The 17,859-nt window shown below is 43.2% G+C and overlaps 1 protein-coding gene across 3 annotated transcripts in view; it reads left to right on the top strand.

The window, feature by feature from the left end:
* The window catches only part of EGFLAM (EGF like, fibronectin type III and laminin G domains), a 175,447-nt gene that overhangs the window by 94,928 nt on the left and 62,660 nt on the right, over positions 1–17,859 (top strand). The window lies entirely within an intron of this gene.

Below are 17,859 nucleotides of genomic sequence, written 5' to 3'. Positions count from 1 at the left end.
ATCGTCCTTGGGGAGTCCGAGGTCAGTGTTCTTTCACAATTACAGAACAAACCACATACCAAGATGATGTGCAGCCTCCCCTCACCTCCTGGCCTTTGCATCTTTTGAGAAAATGGGTTCATCTGAGAATGCTAGGAGAAACAAATAATGCTCCCAGACTCTTTGGGGTTAAGCGTTCATCTCCATAATCAAGGACACTCAAGGAAAATCAGTCCCGCGGAATGATGGTCAGGGAGAATCAAAGTCATTGGTGTGCTGACGTGTAGCTGGGGGTCATCGATGGCAAAGTTCCTGTTTGTCACAGTGCCTCCCTGGGGGGCTTGGGGAAACTTGGGCCACCGGCTATCACATCACCCAGGGATTTTGTGAAAAGTCAGATTCTGATTATGGTCTGGGGTTTAAGAGGTTCCCGCAGGATTCAGGCAAGAACCACACTTAGATTACTTAGACCACCTTGCCAACCCTGGCTTAGAAATCTTTGTCTTTTGGAAATGGGGGGCACATTGACATAAACTTAGAACACTATAGAGAGGAGATCTCAGAACTGGAATGTTGGCACTTTTTTGTTTGAAAACTCTGTAATCTTTTCAGTTTTAACAACAAATTCCTCCGGGTTCCTGTGTCTAAAGTCCCTGCTTCTACCCCGGGTCCTCTTTACCTAGAGAGGACCTCTCAGAAAAGAAGCCTGCCTTATCTTGTTTTTCTTTCCCTTCCCCTATGTTCATCTGTTTTGTTTCTTAAATTCCACATATGAGTGGAATCATATGGTATTTGTCTCTCTCTGACTGATGTATTTCACTTAGCATAATACTCTCTAGATCCATTCATGTCATTGCAAATGGCAAGATTTCATTCCTTTTGATGGCTGCATAATATTCCATTGTATATATATACCACTTCTTCTTTATCCATTCATCTGTTGATGGACATCTGGGCTCTTTCCACAGTTTGGCTATTGTGGACATTGCTGCTATAAACATTGGGGTGCACGTACCCCTTCGGATCCCTACATTTGTATCTTTGGGGTAAATACCCAGTAGTGCAATTGCTGGGTCATAGGGTAGCCCCATTTTTAACTTTTTGAGGCATCTCCATACTGTTTTCCACAGTGACTGCACCAGTTTACAATCCTACCCACTGTGTAAGAGGGTTCCCTTCCCTGCATCCTCGCCAACATCTGCTGTTTCATGACATGAAATCAGAGAGGGAGGCAAACCATAAGAGACTCTTAATTGAGGGTTGCTGGAGTGGAGGGGCATGGGGGTTGGGGTAAATGGGTGATGGGCATTAAGGAGGGCACGTGATGTAATGAGCACTAGGCATTATATGCAACTGATGAATCACTAAATTCTACCTTTGAAAATAGTAATACACTATTTGTTAATTAAATTGATTTTAAATAAAAAAAAAAAAGAAAAGAAGCCTACCTAACACTTCCAGTTGCTTTCTGTTGGCCAGCACAGAGCCCTATTTATATTGGTTAGTCAGTCCAAGGAAGCTCCTCACGCAGCATCCGTGCGGCTGACAGCCAAGGCCACAAGGCCATGGCTCTTTCCAGGGTGTGGATTCACCACATTCCCCAAATCCTGGGAATTTTGGCTTTTCTGAAAACAACCCTCACCCTAACCTTGACTTTCAGGGCTTCTTCCTTCAAATTGAATTGTTGGGGGTTATGGGGCTATGGTGAGGCCACACGTGTGTGTGCGTGTGTGTACGTCCCCTACACACACACACATGCACACACACACACTCACTCATACATACACAGTAACAATCATCACCCAGCAATTGTTTCATTCTCCTTCTTCTTTAGGATTTAGAAGCTAAAACTCCCCAGTCATATGACAAGGGATGAAGCTCCTTCTTTCCAGAAGAAATGTTAACGATTCGATTTCAAATCCAGGCAGGGTCTCCTTCCACTCTTGCTGGATGAGATCCGTGCTATAATCTTTGGTTAAGCTTTGGGGTGTAGGACCCAAATGGGGGCAACAGTGGCTGGGACAGGCCCCGGGATCTGCCTGTGTTTTGACACATGAGGTTGTCTTTTTGCGTCCTGGGCTAAGTAGGTGCTCTGTATGGCGGACGTGCCCCTGCCCACCCACTTCCCCAGCATCCAACTCCTCTGCTCATGTCTTGTGAGCTGTCCCATGCTCTTTTCCTCCATGCCTTCCTAAAGCTCCTTCTCCACATAGACAAGGAAGTAGAACCCTTGCGCCCACCCTGGGTGTGGGTGTGGGTGTGGAGATTGCAGTCCCAGGAGGGGGCAGAGGTTGGGACGTCTCCTAAACTTTTTTTTTTTAAATGGAAATACTGGTCTGTGCTTGCAGTTTCTGATGATGATTTGTGAATGAAATGGGATAAGGCACGTGAAATTGCCTCATAGATATGTAACGTTAGGTTACGATTGGTCTCCTGTGTGAACTAAGACTGCATCATTGCAAAGTAATTTTGGGTAAAGGAGGTGGCTGATTCAGTGGGAACTCTCAACCATGAAATATTCTGAAATAAGTAAAATTTAACTGTGTTTTACATATATACAGATACTCAAATCAGGAAAACAGAAATAGAATTGATTAGAGGGCTGGTTTCATGAATGCATGAGAATGTGCTGTAATTGGGATTTCAGTTGGGAGTTTTTTCCTCATGATTGCTTCAGATATTTTAGAAAACCCTGTATTCTGCCACATTCACACTTCTTATTTTGCTGTTAGTTTAGTTATTAGTTTCCCAAACCCATTTTTCCATATATGAAATAAACTAATTACCAATTAGCACTTATCTGAATTATAATAAATTCTCAATATCAGAGCTACAATTGCAAAAACCTCATTTGAGTCAGGCACTGCGCTGAGCACATTACCTAGGAAATTCCATGTTAATTCTTTTTGTTTTTTAAATTTATTTATTTATTTGAGAGAGAGAGAGAGAGCACGCAGAGGGGATGGGCAGAGAGAGAGGGAGAGAGAAACCCAAGCAGACTCTGCACTGAGCTCAGAGCCCGACATGGGGCTTGATCTCACAACCTGGAGATCATCACCTGAGCCCAAACAAAGAGTTGGTGCTTAACCGACTGAGCCACCCAGGCACCCTTCCATGTTAATTCCCACAGAAACCCTGGCTGGAGGAATAGTATCCCTTTTTAGGGATTTTTAAAAATTCAGTCTTCGAAAGGTTACATATTTTGCCAAGAATAGTCATTGCAAAGGCAGGATTTGAACTCAAGCTTAGCTGACTGCAAAGCCACTTCTTGAGCCAGATTCAAATGAAAGGAGGTTCTTATGCTTCTAATGCAAAGTAGCATGAGCACAGCAGGGTCAGCAATTAAATAAAGTACAGGAAATAGTTCTGGTGGAATCTAGGGACTAAGGAAATTAGCCAGCACACAAAAAAAAAACCTATGTGAGGTATATGGTACATACAAAAATGGGAATAAAACACCCATGCAGGCCTGAAATTCAGCTGGCAATCATCAGCATTGACAGCCAGCAGCCCTTCTGATTGGTTAGACCCCAAGCCAGTTGTTAAATACTTTGCAGGCCACACTGAAGGGATTTGTGAGACCAGCATTTGTGCCTGCTGGGCGCTCCCCAGTCCTCACTGCTCCTCCTCCTCACCTCCAGGTCCGTCCCACAGGGATGTTTTCTTGGGGTAGTACCTTCTTTTGCTTCCTGAACGGTGCACTTCAGAACAGAACGTTCACATTGACCACCAAGGTGGAGAGTGCCCAATGGGAAGCCTTGAGACCCCACCTAGTCACCACCACGGGCTTATTTTAGACCTCCACCCACCTCCTTTCCTAAGGAGAGAGAACATCTCAGCTTCCCCTGACCTGTTAATGCCAGACCCTATTAGCAGCTTCACTGCTCAATGGGGCCCTTGGTGGATCTCAGGCGCTAGTGTGTGTGGTTAATGAAAGCCGGGGGCCCAGTGTTCTCCTTCCTTGGTGCTCACCTGGAGTGAGGAAGGGCATTCACACTTCTTATTTTGCTATTAGTTTAGTTATTAGTTTCCCAAACCCATTTTTCCATAATAAAATAACCTAATTCTTCTCTGGTAGGGCGCCCAGTGTGCCCAACTTCCACACCTTACCTCAGCTCCACCAAGTTACAAGTAGAGAGGGAAGAAAATATGAAGAGGTTTCAGGGTCCAGGTCCTCTAACAAAAATAGAATCATTTTGGTGACCTTGAGTAACAATGATGCTACCCTGTATTTACGTCTGTTCTCTCGTTGGTGACTTTCCACACATATAGGGCCTATTCTGTTCCCCTGAGACAATACAAAGACAAAGGTCACGGTCTGCCACTCCTTACCCCATCCTGCTCATTTTTTTTTTTTTTCCTTCGAGAAAGAAATACCAACAGCATTATAATTTGCCTTACTGCTCTGTGGCATGCTTTTTTCCCTGCAGTCGATCTCAGAAATTAGCCGGTCAGAGCAGGGGGCTCTGTGGAGCCCCAAGGACACAGGCACACATGCGTGGCTTTGTAGGACATGTGTTCACCCCATCTGGTGGCCACTTATTGGCTGGGATCCAAACTTTGCTTGGTTTACAAGGATGGAAAGAGTGTAAGAGGGCACAAACTGGAATTAATAGAAATGGTAGAAGTAAAAAGCCAAATTTTTCTTTCATTTTCCCAAAGACAAATGAAATGGGATGAAAAAGAACTCACATGTTTAGCCAACTGTAGGGTTACATGACCTTTGGTCCGACCACCCTCAGCCACTTAATTTCTCATGTTCTATTGTCATTATTTAGGCAGAGAAAGAACCAGTAAGTTCTTCACTGCAGTGCACTTAGTATTGGCAGGGCCGTCCCAGCAGAAGGTGCTGTTTTGTTCCTCACAAAAGCCATTTTGTTCTTTCCTGCCTCGGGGCTTTTGCGCCCACTGTTTCTTCTGCCTGGAACTCTCCTTCCCAGATTCCATGACCGCTGCTTGCACCCCCCCAGCTCAGATGTCCCTTCCTCAGGCAGCCTTCACTGAACTTCACCCTCCTTTACCCCAGCCCCATTCCTGCTGTAATTTCCTCCGAGCACTGTCACTGCCTGAGACCATTGTAGTATCTGGATCCCTCCTCCCGGATAAGCTTCGTAGTAGAGTTGGAATGACTTGCTCGAGGTTGTGTCCCCAACACCCTGTACCAAGTCGGTGCTCCATAAATAATTATTGAGTATGTGAATGACTAAACATGACTTCAGACAAGAGCCCATGACTACTTTGGAGGCTGGAAACTTTCTACTGCCACTGTCTGGAGAATTCAAAGAGAAGATGGAAGGAGAAAGGGAGTCTAGAAACCCACCAGTTTTCCCCACTGGCAAGGTTCACAGGAAAAGTCCAACTCCAGAATTGCAGTATGTCACAAAAAAAGAAAAAGTAGAGTAAAAGAGGGAGGGAGGGAGGAGGAGGGAAGGAAGAGAGCAAAACCTGGGGGTTTAGGTTCAAGACAATAAGGATGGAAAAGAGGCCTTCGAGAGAGAGTCCAGTGATCAAAAGAGCACAAGTTGCTAATAAGGGGGTGAGGAAGGGAGAGACGTTTTCTGACCAAGCCCGTGTTTACTCCTGTGTTCTCTCTTGATCATTAGAATAAGCTTTAACATTTCTATGCTAAATTCGAGGGCATTTTTCCTTTGCTTCTAGTCTAATTATGGTCTTCGACCTTCAGAGATTGCTAGGGAGGTGTCAGATGTCCGGTGTGGGTTTGGTTTTCACCACATGCTCCCCCCTCCCCCAGGTCCATTTACTACAGTAGTTGGAGAAACACTCTCTTCTACTGAACTGAGAAAACCCACCCTAGCCCAAATCAATCAAATTTCTACAGTAGACCTGATTTCATGATGTTCCCTGTTCCCCCTACCCCCCTTTTTCTGGTCTCTACCTTCCTGCTTACTGGGACATTGCAGCTGGTATTGGTTGTGTATCTCTTTATACCCTCATCATGTGAATGTCTGTGAGTGGATCTGGTTTTTCCCAGTTTTGCTCTGAGATTTGGACCCTTGTCTTTAATTGCCTGTCTCCCCAGAGACATGCTTAGCGTGCTAGGGTTCTTCGGTACATGTTGTCACATACCTAGCCACAAAATAGATTTTCTTTATCCCCAATCACTAGTAAGGGTTCCTATTTGGTAGCAATGCCTTGAATTAGCTGCAACAGTGAGCAGAGGGAAATTGAGTGGGGACCAAAGGTAGTGGCGGGCACCAGGGATGGGTAAGAGGCAGACAGGAAAGGACTAGAAGCAGCTTCTCCCCAAATCCCCGTGATTTCTATATACAACCTACTGCTTCTTTTGGTCAGTGCCTATGAAAAATCCTCACCAACCCTTGGAAGTTCCTCACTGCCCCCAAAGGCTGTACCTTTAGATGGAGCAGAATCTGTTAGGCATGTCTGGGTCTGAGTGCCAGGAGAACTGTTCTCTTACTGCCTTGCTGTAAGAACTCAGGAAAGTCACTGAAATTCTGTGGGCCTCAGTGTCCTCATCTCTAAAATGGGTATGATAATATCTGAGGTAGATAATATTTTCTACTTGTAAAGATCATTTTGAGGAAACACATGTGAAACAGAGATTATGACATCTACCCACTTTTCAAGATGAAGGCGATGTTGATATGTGTTTCCTCCATGCATAATTACTGAAGGATGCTGTAGTTGGTGTAACTGACCAGGTGATCGCCAAGTGGTCTGTCACTTTTCCTTTATGACTGTATGCCCTGAGCTCTGCTCCTGGGACTTGAGGGCATTAGAATGTCAGAATTCAGAAACAAAGGTTCAGGGAAAAACTGTCCCAACAGAAGTGGAAGCATAGAAGAGATTACAAGAGTTAAGTCAAATAGAATCATTAAGATGGATTTGGTTGGTTGGTTGGTTTGAAAAGATTGCAGATTTAAAAGACATCAGATAATTAAAACTGCAAGGCACAATGAACTTTGCTAACAAAATTTCATCTCTCTCACCACCCAAGCACATCCTGAATTCAGGCAAAAAAGAGAGAGAGAGAAAAAAAAAAGACCTCATAGTTTAATACTGTACCTCTAATTTTTAACCTCCCCAAAGTTAGCCATTTACTTAGACAGGGGTCAGCAGATTTTTCTGTAAAGGGCAAGGTAGTAAATATTTTGGGATTTCTGAGTTCACTTCTGTTGTAGCGTGAAAGCAGCCATAGACAATAAAAAATGTGTGTGATTATGTTCCAATAAAACTTCATCAATGGGCATGGGAAATTGAATTTCATGTAATTTTCCTGTTCACAAAATATGTTTGAAACTTTTTTTTCAACCATTTAAGAAAGGAAAAACCACTTGTGTACTATTAAAAGGATTAAAGAAGATAATTTAGGTGATACACACAAACTTTATTTAACACTTCATGAATTGAGCAATCTTCATTCTCAAGGCTCCAGAGAGCTGCAAAATGGGGTGGGAGGCAGAAGCTTCTGCAGGATAAAGAATGAACAGCAGGAAGAGAAAAATAGAAAATGAATCAGGAAGAAGGAGATAAGTATAGAGCTCAGAGTTGGCTTGGGCATTTGGGATTGGCTGGCTGGATATACTGCGTGTCTAGTCAAGAGGGGCATTTACAGGGACTTGAAAGATACCTAGTTTTCTTTTCTTTCTCTTCTTTTAAAGATTTTTATTTATTTATTTGTCAGACAGAGAGAGAGAGAGAGAGAGAGCACAAGCAGGGGGAGCATCAGGCAGAGGGAAAAGCAGGCTCCCCACTGAGCAAGGGCCCTGATGAGGGGCTCCATCCCAGAACCCTGGGATCATGGCCTGAGCCAAAGGCAGATATGCTTAACTGACTGAGCCACCCAGGTGACCCGATACCTAGGTTTCTCTTTGCTGATGTGGCACCCCTGGCAGAAACAGCTCCATCTTGGGCCTAGAAATTTCTTTCATTAGTATAAAAACCGGCAGCTGGACCAGATTTGGCCTGAGGGCCATAGTTTGCTGACCTCTGTGCTATGTATTACTGGGGTTCCCCCCCCCGAATATTAGAAGACTGTCCAGGAAATTTGGGGAACTTACTCGGTAGTATTTTGTCAAACTTGGAAAGAATCAATTAGTGCGTACTAATGAAGTTGTCTTCTTGATGGAAATTGAACTTCCACATGGAATTTAATTTTAATTTTCACATAAAAATGCTGAAACAAATAAGAGCCCCAGAGGGCCTGCAACCTAGGTGCATTTGGACAGGTTTACACTGCTGTCCAGGGAGAGCGAGAAAGCTGAAGAAGATTGTTCCGCTGGGCGTTATTCCCTGAGCTTGGGTTCGGCCTATAAATTGGCGAGCTTCATGGATTTGTAAATCTTTAGAATGTAAGAGGGAAAACGGGAGCAGGGGGAAGAACAGATCATTTGTTTCCCTCATAGCCTAAATAAATCTGCATTTTAAGTGTGCAGTTTGTGCATAAACATAACTTGGAAAGTGATTTTACATTCAGGTGCCCTCCCTGGTAATCGCGCCATTGACTTGCTAATGCCTCGACGCAGGTAAATCTGAGGAGCGCTCATTTGCACAACTTTATTGGTTCTAAAGAGAATGATTCACTTTGCTGTTTAAATACCTGCTACCTATTAATTGTTCTTCCGAGGCCTCTGTACCTCTTACAGTACCATACATTTGCTTATAATCACTACCCGGATATTTTACCCCCTCTGGCTCTCTAAGGAAGAAAGACTAAAACAAATGTTAAGAAAATATACTTTTCCAAAGAAGAGTCAATCGTGATGCTCTAGTTCCAGCTGAAGCCTCTGTTGAACCGGTCAGCTGCTCTTTCGGCCACACTGTGAGCAACCGGATAGTGTGTACTGTGCTCCGTCTCAATGGATTTTGAAACATTCATATATTGAAGTAATACGCAGATGTTCTTCACCATTTTTCCTTTTGTTTCCTTCTATTTCCTTATGACGCGTTTTGTTCTTTCTTTTATATTCCTTATTTCATGGTTAGTCTTTCTGTTATTTCCTTTGGAGCACCTCTTGCTTCCGCACAATTCTCCACTGGGATCGTCTCTTAGCTTCTAAATCCTTGAATCACTGAGGCTCTTCAATGAGAGAGGAGGACCGCGGTGGTGTAGCACAGAGAGGAGGCCTGTGAAATCCGCTGGACGGAGGGACAGACACGGAGGAGGGACACAGTACACACCAGCTGGGTCTGATGGATCTCGTCTGATTGTGCAACCAAATGTGAAACAAATGTGCAAGTAAGAAGGGACCACAGGAGAAAAGATGACTTTTCTAGTGATCTCGGGTGTCAGCAGGCTCCAGCAGGAAACAGAGACACATACATTTGGTTCATTTGAAGTGAGTTCAGTGAAGGAATCTTTTGCAAAATTTGGGTCGATGGAAGGAAAGCAAAAGAAAGCAATTGCCAGCACCTGGACACAGGGAGAGCCATCGGGCAAGAGCTGTGACCTTCAGACGTGTGTCCCGTGGCAACCTGCTAGAATGGAAGCTGGAGAACGGAGACGCTGACTCCTCACCTCCCTCCTCGCACTCTCCTGCTGACATCCCAGATGGTCAGATCCCAGCTGGCCACCCCACAGGTCAGCTTCCCAGGGCCCAGGGCAGAGTGGGGAGGAGGAGAGGAAGAAACTGGGGGACAGAAGAATGGAATTCACCGAAAGAAGTAGTAGTAGTATCATCTCGTATAATAAGAGATTGGTGCCTTCTACATGGATTCCAAGAATATGGATTATGTTTTTGCCCTTCACTCTTACTGAGAGCAGGAACCTTACCTCATTCATCTTTGCCTTTTTAGCATTTGCCTCCAACAAAGGAGATAGTCGGGTCTCACAGCCAAACTTTTGTTGACTCAAAGTTTATAAACTCAGAGTGGGCAAGGACTGATTCCTTGTCTTGCAGATGAGGAAACTGAGGCCCAGAATGACTCAACAGTCTTCTCAAGGTCATAGCTGCAGAGCCTGGATAAAAGTGCAGTTTAGTGATAACCTTGTTTTCAACTTGATTCCTAAAGTTTGTGGGATTTCTTTTTCCTAAAGAGTCAGATCCCCCAAGTTATTTTACGATGTACTGATTTGCTCTTTCAAACAAATACTTAGTGCCCACAGTGGCCAGGCACTGTTTCAGATGCTGGGGATTCAGCAGTGAACAAAACAGGCAAAAAGAATCCCTGACCTTACAGAGTTAACATTTTAGTGATGGCAGACAGACAATGAACAGAACAATTTAAAAATGTAGAGAGTATGTCAGATAGGATAAGGGCTATGGTGAAATGCAAAACAGACAAGGGGATGGGCAGTCAGAGAAAGCCTCCTGAGAAGGTGATATTTGAGTAAGAAAGATGGGATGAGTTTTCTGGATATGTGTACCCGGGTCAGTAGATCAATTGATTGATCTATCAATTGATCTATCTATGTATCATCTCTCTAATCTATCCATCGATCCACCTGGGAAAAGAGTGTTCTAGGCAAATTCAGAAGCGCTGATGCAAGAGCATCCTGGGATGTTCAGGGAAGAACAAGGAGGCCTGTGTGGCCGGATTAGGGGTGTTTGGGGGAGCGGCCTGTAAGGACATGAGGTAACAGGGAAAGGGAAGTCATGGTTATGGTTGATTAGGACCTTGGTGGCCATTGGAGGCCATTGGACGTTGCTTTCACCAGAAGGAAGGTGGGAAGACTGGGAGAATTGGGGGCTTGACCAGAGGAATGGAAAGACCTTACGTTTCAGTGAAAGCATTTGTACTGGTATGTGAAGGGGCCAGAGTGTGAGCAGTGAGACCAACCAGGGAAACCATTTCAATCATGTCAAAGCCAAAATAGCTTTTTTTGTTGTCTTTAAATAGAAAAAGTAACCCATACTTATTATTAGAAAAAACATTCAAACAACATTAAAAATGTAAAAAAATTCCAAATGAAAATTATATCTACTCTCAGCATCCGGGCATAGCAGCTCTTCACATAGCAGTATATAATCTTGCAGGACTTTTTTAATCCAATGCTGATATCATAGTCTGTATAATTTTTCTGTGTAACAAAATGCTATGCACATCTTTAAATATCAACAAATATAGATCTATATCATTAATTTTAATAACCATAGTGTATTCCATTGGAAAGCTCTATGACGTTATTCAGTTCTTTGTTGATGGACACTTAGATTGTTTCACTATTATATATAAAGCTGGGCCTCCCAATAATGCCCTTACTTAGCTTTCAGCTTGTCTGTGTTTATATTTCCCCTTCTGACATCTCTGTACAGCAGAGTGGGTCAGGACTGTTACCCTTTCCTTATATTTATTGGTGGATAGACTCACGTGTGCAGCCAGTTGGTAATATGGATAGCCTCTGAACTGTAAGACTCTCACCTGTTTTTCTATTAGTGAGTAGCTTGATAGGTAATGTACAGAGTAAAGCACATTGTTCATACATACTTTTAAGACAAAACCATTTTTCAAAAGAAAAAAAAAATCATCTGCCTTAAAGCTCAGGTCTCATACTGGAATTTTTGTTTCCAGCTTCTCATTCCCACCTGTGTGGTGAGCTAGAGATCTGTCAGGGAACATAGATTAGCGCTACCATCTTACTCGAACCCCATTATCTACTATATTTTAAAAAGTAAATGTATGTCTCTTCTGGACCAATGGAATGTTGCTTCCATCAGTAGTCCTGGTCATCTGGTCATAAAGGAATTCCAAAGGCCAGACGTCCAAAGGATCAGACACTGGGGAATGACAAACAATTGCTCCTCAGGAGGAAGTAGGCCGACTCTCCCAGCAGATGGCGGTAGTTCCCAAGTCATCCACAGACTTTCAGAGCTGGAAGAGCCTTTGGGATCAGTTTGCAGTCACCTGAGGTGGTCGAGACCCAGAACAGAGATGTTCCCTTCCCTTGCCTCACATGATTGACTTCTTCCATAGTTAACTAGTCCCAACCAACCAACATGGGAGAGGACAGCTAAGTTTAAATTTGCGTTTCTGCAATCAAAAGAAAAGTTTGCAAACACAAACTAAAATCTCTGCAGAGATCTGAGGGCATTATAACATCCTGTTTATAACCGATGCTGAGTCCTCATGGTACCAAGAACTGATAGAATGAATTTCTAAAATAAGATGAAATAAAGAGCCGTCAAATTCAGAAAGAATTGGAACGATGAAAATTACAAGCACGAGAGGTAAAAAGGGCTATGAACAACTTGAAGTCAGGCCTTTTTTGTTTTTTTTTGTTTTTTTGCTTCATACATCGCCACTGGTAATTACGTTAAGCTGGAAAATGTCTTGAGGATGCTTGAGAAAGTAAAGAACTTAGTTTCTGAATCTACAGTGATTCTTTCACTTGTTTAAGCGTTCTTTTGCCAATTCATGTTTAAAAGTGGATATGTAACGCCTATAATATACCAGGCAAATTCCGGGTGCTGGGAGGCTAGCAGTCCACAGGATAGACGATCCCTTCCCTATATGGAGCCTATATGTGGGAGAGTCAGTCTCAGAGAGTAAGTAGATAATAAACTAAGTCTTTATTACATTATAATACATAAAGAATATGTCCGTAATGATGAGTCTTAAGAAGAAAAGAGAAAGAGTAAGAGGGCATAGAGGATGGTGGGAAGTGCTGTTTGGGATGGGCTATCGAAAGAGGGATTTGAGCCGAGTCCCTCCGTGTGGAGGGAGCAGCAAGTTTGCAGATCTTGGGGTGAGAGCAGGCTCGGGGTACTCCCGGACCAGTAAGGACGTTCCTGTGGCAGGGACACGGTAAGTGAGAAGAAGGAGAGGAAGTGAGATCAGAAAGATCGCCAGAGGCCAGGGGTCAAACATTGTAGGTCCTGGTGAAGGCTTTGGGTTTTGAGCAGCAGAATAATAGGATCTGACCTACAGCAGCAGAATAATAGGATCTGACCTACAGCAGCAGAATAATAGGATCTGACCTACCTTTTAAACAGGATCATTGTGGCTATGGTGTGGAAATCGACAGAGAGGAGGGGAGACCAACAGAGAGGCAATTCTATATTACTTTAAGGAGAATATGCATGAAAAGGAGAAGTAGAGAGCCAAACCAAATCATGGAATTTTGGAACGAGCGGGTAGTTTCAGGACCTAGCCAGACTTCCACAATTTTCTGATAAGGAGCTAAAACCTCATCAGATTAAGTGACTAATTCTAGGTCCCAGTTAGTGGCTATGCGTGTCAGATTCATGGGACTTCTGGCCAGTGCTCTTTTCATCTCCTACCCACCTCTCTGCTGCAAAGACCCCACTTACACGCGTGGCCGGGCCCTTCCACGTAAGAGCAGGGTCACTCCTTGCCACCTACACTTAATTTCCCTGGTCTCCTGCGTACTTGTAGCTTCCTTTCAGAGCAAGGAGACTGTTGCTTCCGTGGTCCCGGTGGGAAGCTTCCACATGAATTTCCTGAGATGCCTCTTTTGCTCAAGGGTCTGCTGCTTTCAGCCAGAAGTACTGGGAGTCTTTCTCCATTCTTACTGCTTCCAAGAACGCCTCCTGACCCTGGACACTTGCTGTGTCCTGTGGCACACTGCTCCAGCCACATGAGTGAAAATCCTGTGGTTAGACCGATGATGTTTCATGTGGTCAGAAAGTGGCCTATCGGGACCTGGTTGTAAAGCTGATGGAGGTTAAGAAACTTTGGAGATCGGTGTCCCCAGACCTTCCATTTCAGTAGGCGCCCGCAGGATCTTTGCTTCAGATCCGTCGTATGCATTTCTTTCTTTTTTTTCAAAGATTTATTTATTTATTTGTCAGAGAAAGAGAGCGAGAGAGCACAAGCAGGGGGAGCGGCAGAAGGAGAGGGAGAAGCAGGCTCCCTGCTGAGCAAAGAGCCCGACATGGGGCTCGATCCCAGGACCCTGGGATCATGACCTGAGCCAAAGGCAGACGCTTAACCGACTGAGCCACCCAGGCGCCCCTCATCTTATTCATTTCTTAAAGGCTGCCTGAATGCCTGAATGATTTGGGGGCACCAGAGAGGAGTAATTCTCAGCTGGGGGTAATTTTTCCCCCTAGGGGGCAGCTGGCCGTGCCTGGAGGCATTTTTGGCTGTCACAAGTGGGTAAGGTGCTACCGGCATCTAGTGAGTAGAAGGCAGGGATGCTGCTAAGTATCCTTCAACGCATGGCACCAGCCTGCACAGCAAACAGCGATCCATCCCAAAATGTCCATTGTGTTGAGGTGGAGAAACCTGACTCTGAGATAAAAATAAAATTAGAAAATCTAAACTTTGCTCACAATAAAATGGCAACCAGACTGGAAAATTAACCAGCACTCAAAAAATCAACTAGAGTGGAGTATTTTTCAACTTTCTTGGGCTGCAACCCCCAGTTAAGAAGTTGGAATTTGCACTGCAGCCCAATGCATACAAGTGCATCTATAAATACGTGTGTGTGTGTGTGCACACGTGCGCGCGCACATGTCTCCCAGAGCAATACTCAGTGTGCTGAATGCAGAGCTTTCTATTTTGATACCATCTGGTTCCATTAAAAAAAAAAAAATGTGGCCATGCCCCACTGAGTGATTTTTACTGTTCACTAATGTGTTTGGAATCTGTAGTTTGAATAATACTGAACAAAATGTGTAAGAAAATTGAGCACAGTTTCATATAAATACAGATGAGCACTTAAAGTCATAAAGCAAGGGTATATTCTGTATAGAGTCACCAAAAGGATCAGCCATTAATTTACAAGTAGTTATTTTGGCCAAACGTTTTTCAAAGAGGATTGAACAAGTTCTTGCCTTGCTGGGGTTGATGATCCAGTCCAGTGAACAGACCATCATACCACTACCACCTGCATAGTGATGTGCAGTATGCAGAATGCGCTCTGCAGCTCGAAGAGGGGACAGGGATGGGTTTTGTGGATCAGGACGCTGGGAGGTGGATTGGCCAAAGTTTCCCAGTGAGGTAACATTAGGGATGGCTGAGTGGGATTTCTCCAAGAGAATCCAGGTAAAAGGTTTTCTGGGTTGGGTGTTGAGGGAGATCTTCAAGGATGTGTGTGAAGCCAAGAGATACAGGGGCACAAAGACAGAATGTAGAACCTCACCCCCGCCCTGGACCCCCACACTAGGCTAATGTAAAACCACCCCCATTCGCATGTTGCTCTCTTGATCTTCCTGTTCACAGGAGAAATGCCACGCTCCTTAACCTGACATTCACAATCTTTCATGATCTGGCCCAGCCAGCCTTTCTTGCCTTGCTGTCCTGGCTTCATCACAGGAGCCCTCCACCCCAGCAGATGGTGGGCTGACTGTACCCACTGTCACCAGAAGTCAGTGTGTCCTTCCGCACCCTCATCTTTTCTTGCTCAGCAAATTCCTACCAGATGATCATTTCTCAAGGTGTAGGGTTCAGACATGGAAAAAGGAAATTCTTCCCTAGAAAGCATTGTGATGATTCCATTTGTTATTCTGACAATGAGTTCTCAGCATGAACATTTCATCATTTTCTCTCTGATGGAGAAGAGTTCGTGATGCTTCAGTGCTTGCAAACCCTCAGTTGAACCCCGGCTTTCCCTTACTCTCTGTGTGGGTTTAATCAATATGCCAATATCTATTTGAAAGTGAGAGCAAATTTCTCTTGTTTCCATTTATTTCGAAAAAAACGTTTCTTGGGCACACCTTAATCCATGACCCAGAGAGGGTTTGGCTTGCTCCTGTCACAGACTCTCTATGGGACATGACTGCCGGTCAGAGTAAGGACTTAAGCCAGACTCCCTTCCCTGATTTAAGACTGGCTCTCCTCCTATGATGCTATTCAGAACGTAGATGTTGTTTTCATCATGACAGCACACCATGGGACCCTCCCTAGCTTAAGTATCACCAGCGGTCTTCCCTGTATCTCATCTTTAAGGGCTACTGTCTCCTAGAGCCATACCAGCTTTTGGAATGTGAGTTCACTCAAGACATTTGAATGTTGTTTTGAGCACTTCTATTTCACCAATGCACAAAAATCATTTGAGGAAGTCTTTATACACACCCATACACACACACACACATTCACACACCATCATTAAAAATAAATGTGATAAGATGATCAGAAATCAAATAAGAAATACAAATATAATTATGTGAGGTGAGACAGTCACTTAAGTCCTGGGGGGTCACCAAACTCTAAACTTATTAGCATGGACAAGAAACAAAATCAAGGTCTTACAGAACTCTCTATCTGACCAAAGGATGCAAACCCATTTTTCAGGGAAAATAATTTTTTTTCTGGATACAGCTATAGAAAGAAATTACCAAGTGAATCATTATATAAAGAATATTGAGCAGTGTAATGAATATTGACCTTAATAGTGGTTTAATGGGTGAAGAAATATTTTTTGCATGGCTAGATTCTTACTGATCCTCATTAAAAATTGGATTGTAGCTGACTAATGGTATTTCTGTGGGGATAATCAAACTTGCCAGAAGGAAAACCCTTAGAAAATTAGGAGCATTGATGATTAATATGCTTTCAGAATTATTCAGCAAATTCCTCATGTATATTTTAGAGGCTAACATCTAATGCATTCCGTTATCGAATACCAAGGTTTTTCCTTTAAACTGTTCAAAAGGATATTTCGAAAGTATCTTAATTCTTTTTAGTTCAGACACTCTCTGAAGGTGGTAGAACGTCCTTTGCTTCCTAACTTGTCTAAACTAATACAATCTCAACAAGTCACTCCTGGACTGTGTATTTCAACATCAAGTTATTTCTTTACTTCCCCAACTTCTTGTCTACCCAGAAATCACCATCCTGAATCCTATGGCTTTTCTTTCTGCTGTAGGAATCTTAGAGGTTCGTATCTAGGTGTAGGTCTCTTCATTTTAGCAGCAATATTAGCTCTTCCAACCTGTAGTCTCCGTTTTTTCTTCTAGCTCATACAAGTTTTATTTTTATGTTTTTGATTCATAAGACATGTGAAATGTTTCTATCATTCTGGTAAAGACTGAAGAAATACCCCTAATCCCTTGGTTTGGATCTTGTCCTCTATGTCCACATTTGAATATAGTATTTTGTCTCCTATATTTTCATCTTTTAGGGAACATTTCTCAGGTTCACCCCCATGTCACTAATTCAAGTTTCTCCAGTATCAGTTTTGGTCTTTACTATCTTAGGTGTGGATTTTCATTCTCCTAATAAAATTCTGGCTTTGTTACATTACTTTTTTTAAAATTATGAACAATTTCAAGCATAGTGAAAAATGTCAGGAATACATCTATATCCATAACCCAAATTTGACAAATCTTAACAGTTGCCATATTTTCTTCAATGTTACAAAAATAAAACATAACAGAAACAGGAGCAGCCTGTACTCTGCACCTGGGACCCTCCCCACACCATCCTTCTGCCTTCTTCTTGGAGATGTTTGCATTTAGTGGTATGGTTTCCCTACACATTTAATCGTTATGCTAACATATATATGTTTATTTATAAATGATAGGATATTGTTTTGAATGTTTCTACACTCCTTGTAAATGCAATGACATGCAAGGATCCTTTGTTGACAAATTTTTCTCTACACATTATGTTTTTGACTGTCATGCAAGTTGAATTGTAAAGTTCTAGTTCATGCAGTTTCACTGCTGTATAGTGTTCTACCGTATAAGTACGCTGTCATTTATTTATCAATTATTTTGATGTTAGACATTTAAATTGTTCCATTTTTTACCATTAAAAACAATGTTGCAATGAGCAATTTCATGTATGTTTCCTTGAACATGTGTAGAGGAGCTCCACCCCCGCCCCCCGCCTGGAGGATGAGCTTACAGATGGAATTGCTGTGTTGAACATGCATATCTTCAACTCTGTCACCTAGTAGAAAAATGTTCCTCAGAGTATTTGTAGCTGCCTCCACTCCACTGACAGTGTTCAAAACTTTTCTTGCTGTTGATCCTTGCCAATATTTGCTATTAT

Source organism: Mirounga angustirostris, unplaced genomic scaffold, assembly GCF_029215605.1.
Source record: "Mirounga angustirostris isolate CCGP_5_RB_7025 unplaced genomic scaffold, mMirAng1.0.hap1 SCAF_7, whole genome shotgun sequence".
Taxonomy (NCBI): domain Eukaryota; kingdom Metazoa; phylum Chordata; class Mammalia; order Carnivora; family Phocidae; genus Mirounga; species Mirounga angustirostris.
This window is presented reverse-complemented; position numbering and strand designations above follow the sequence as displayed.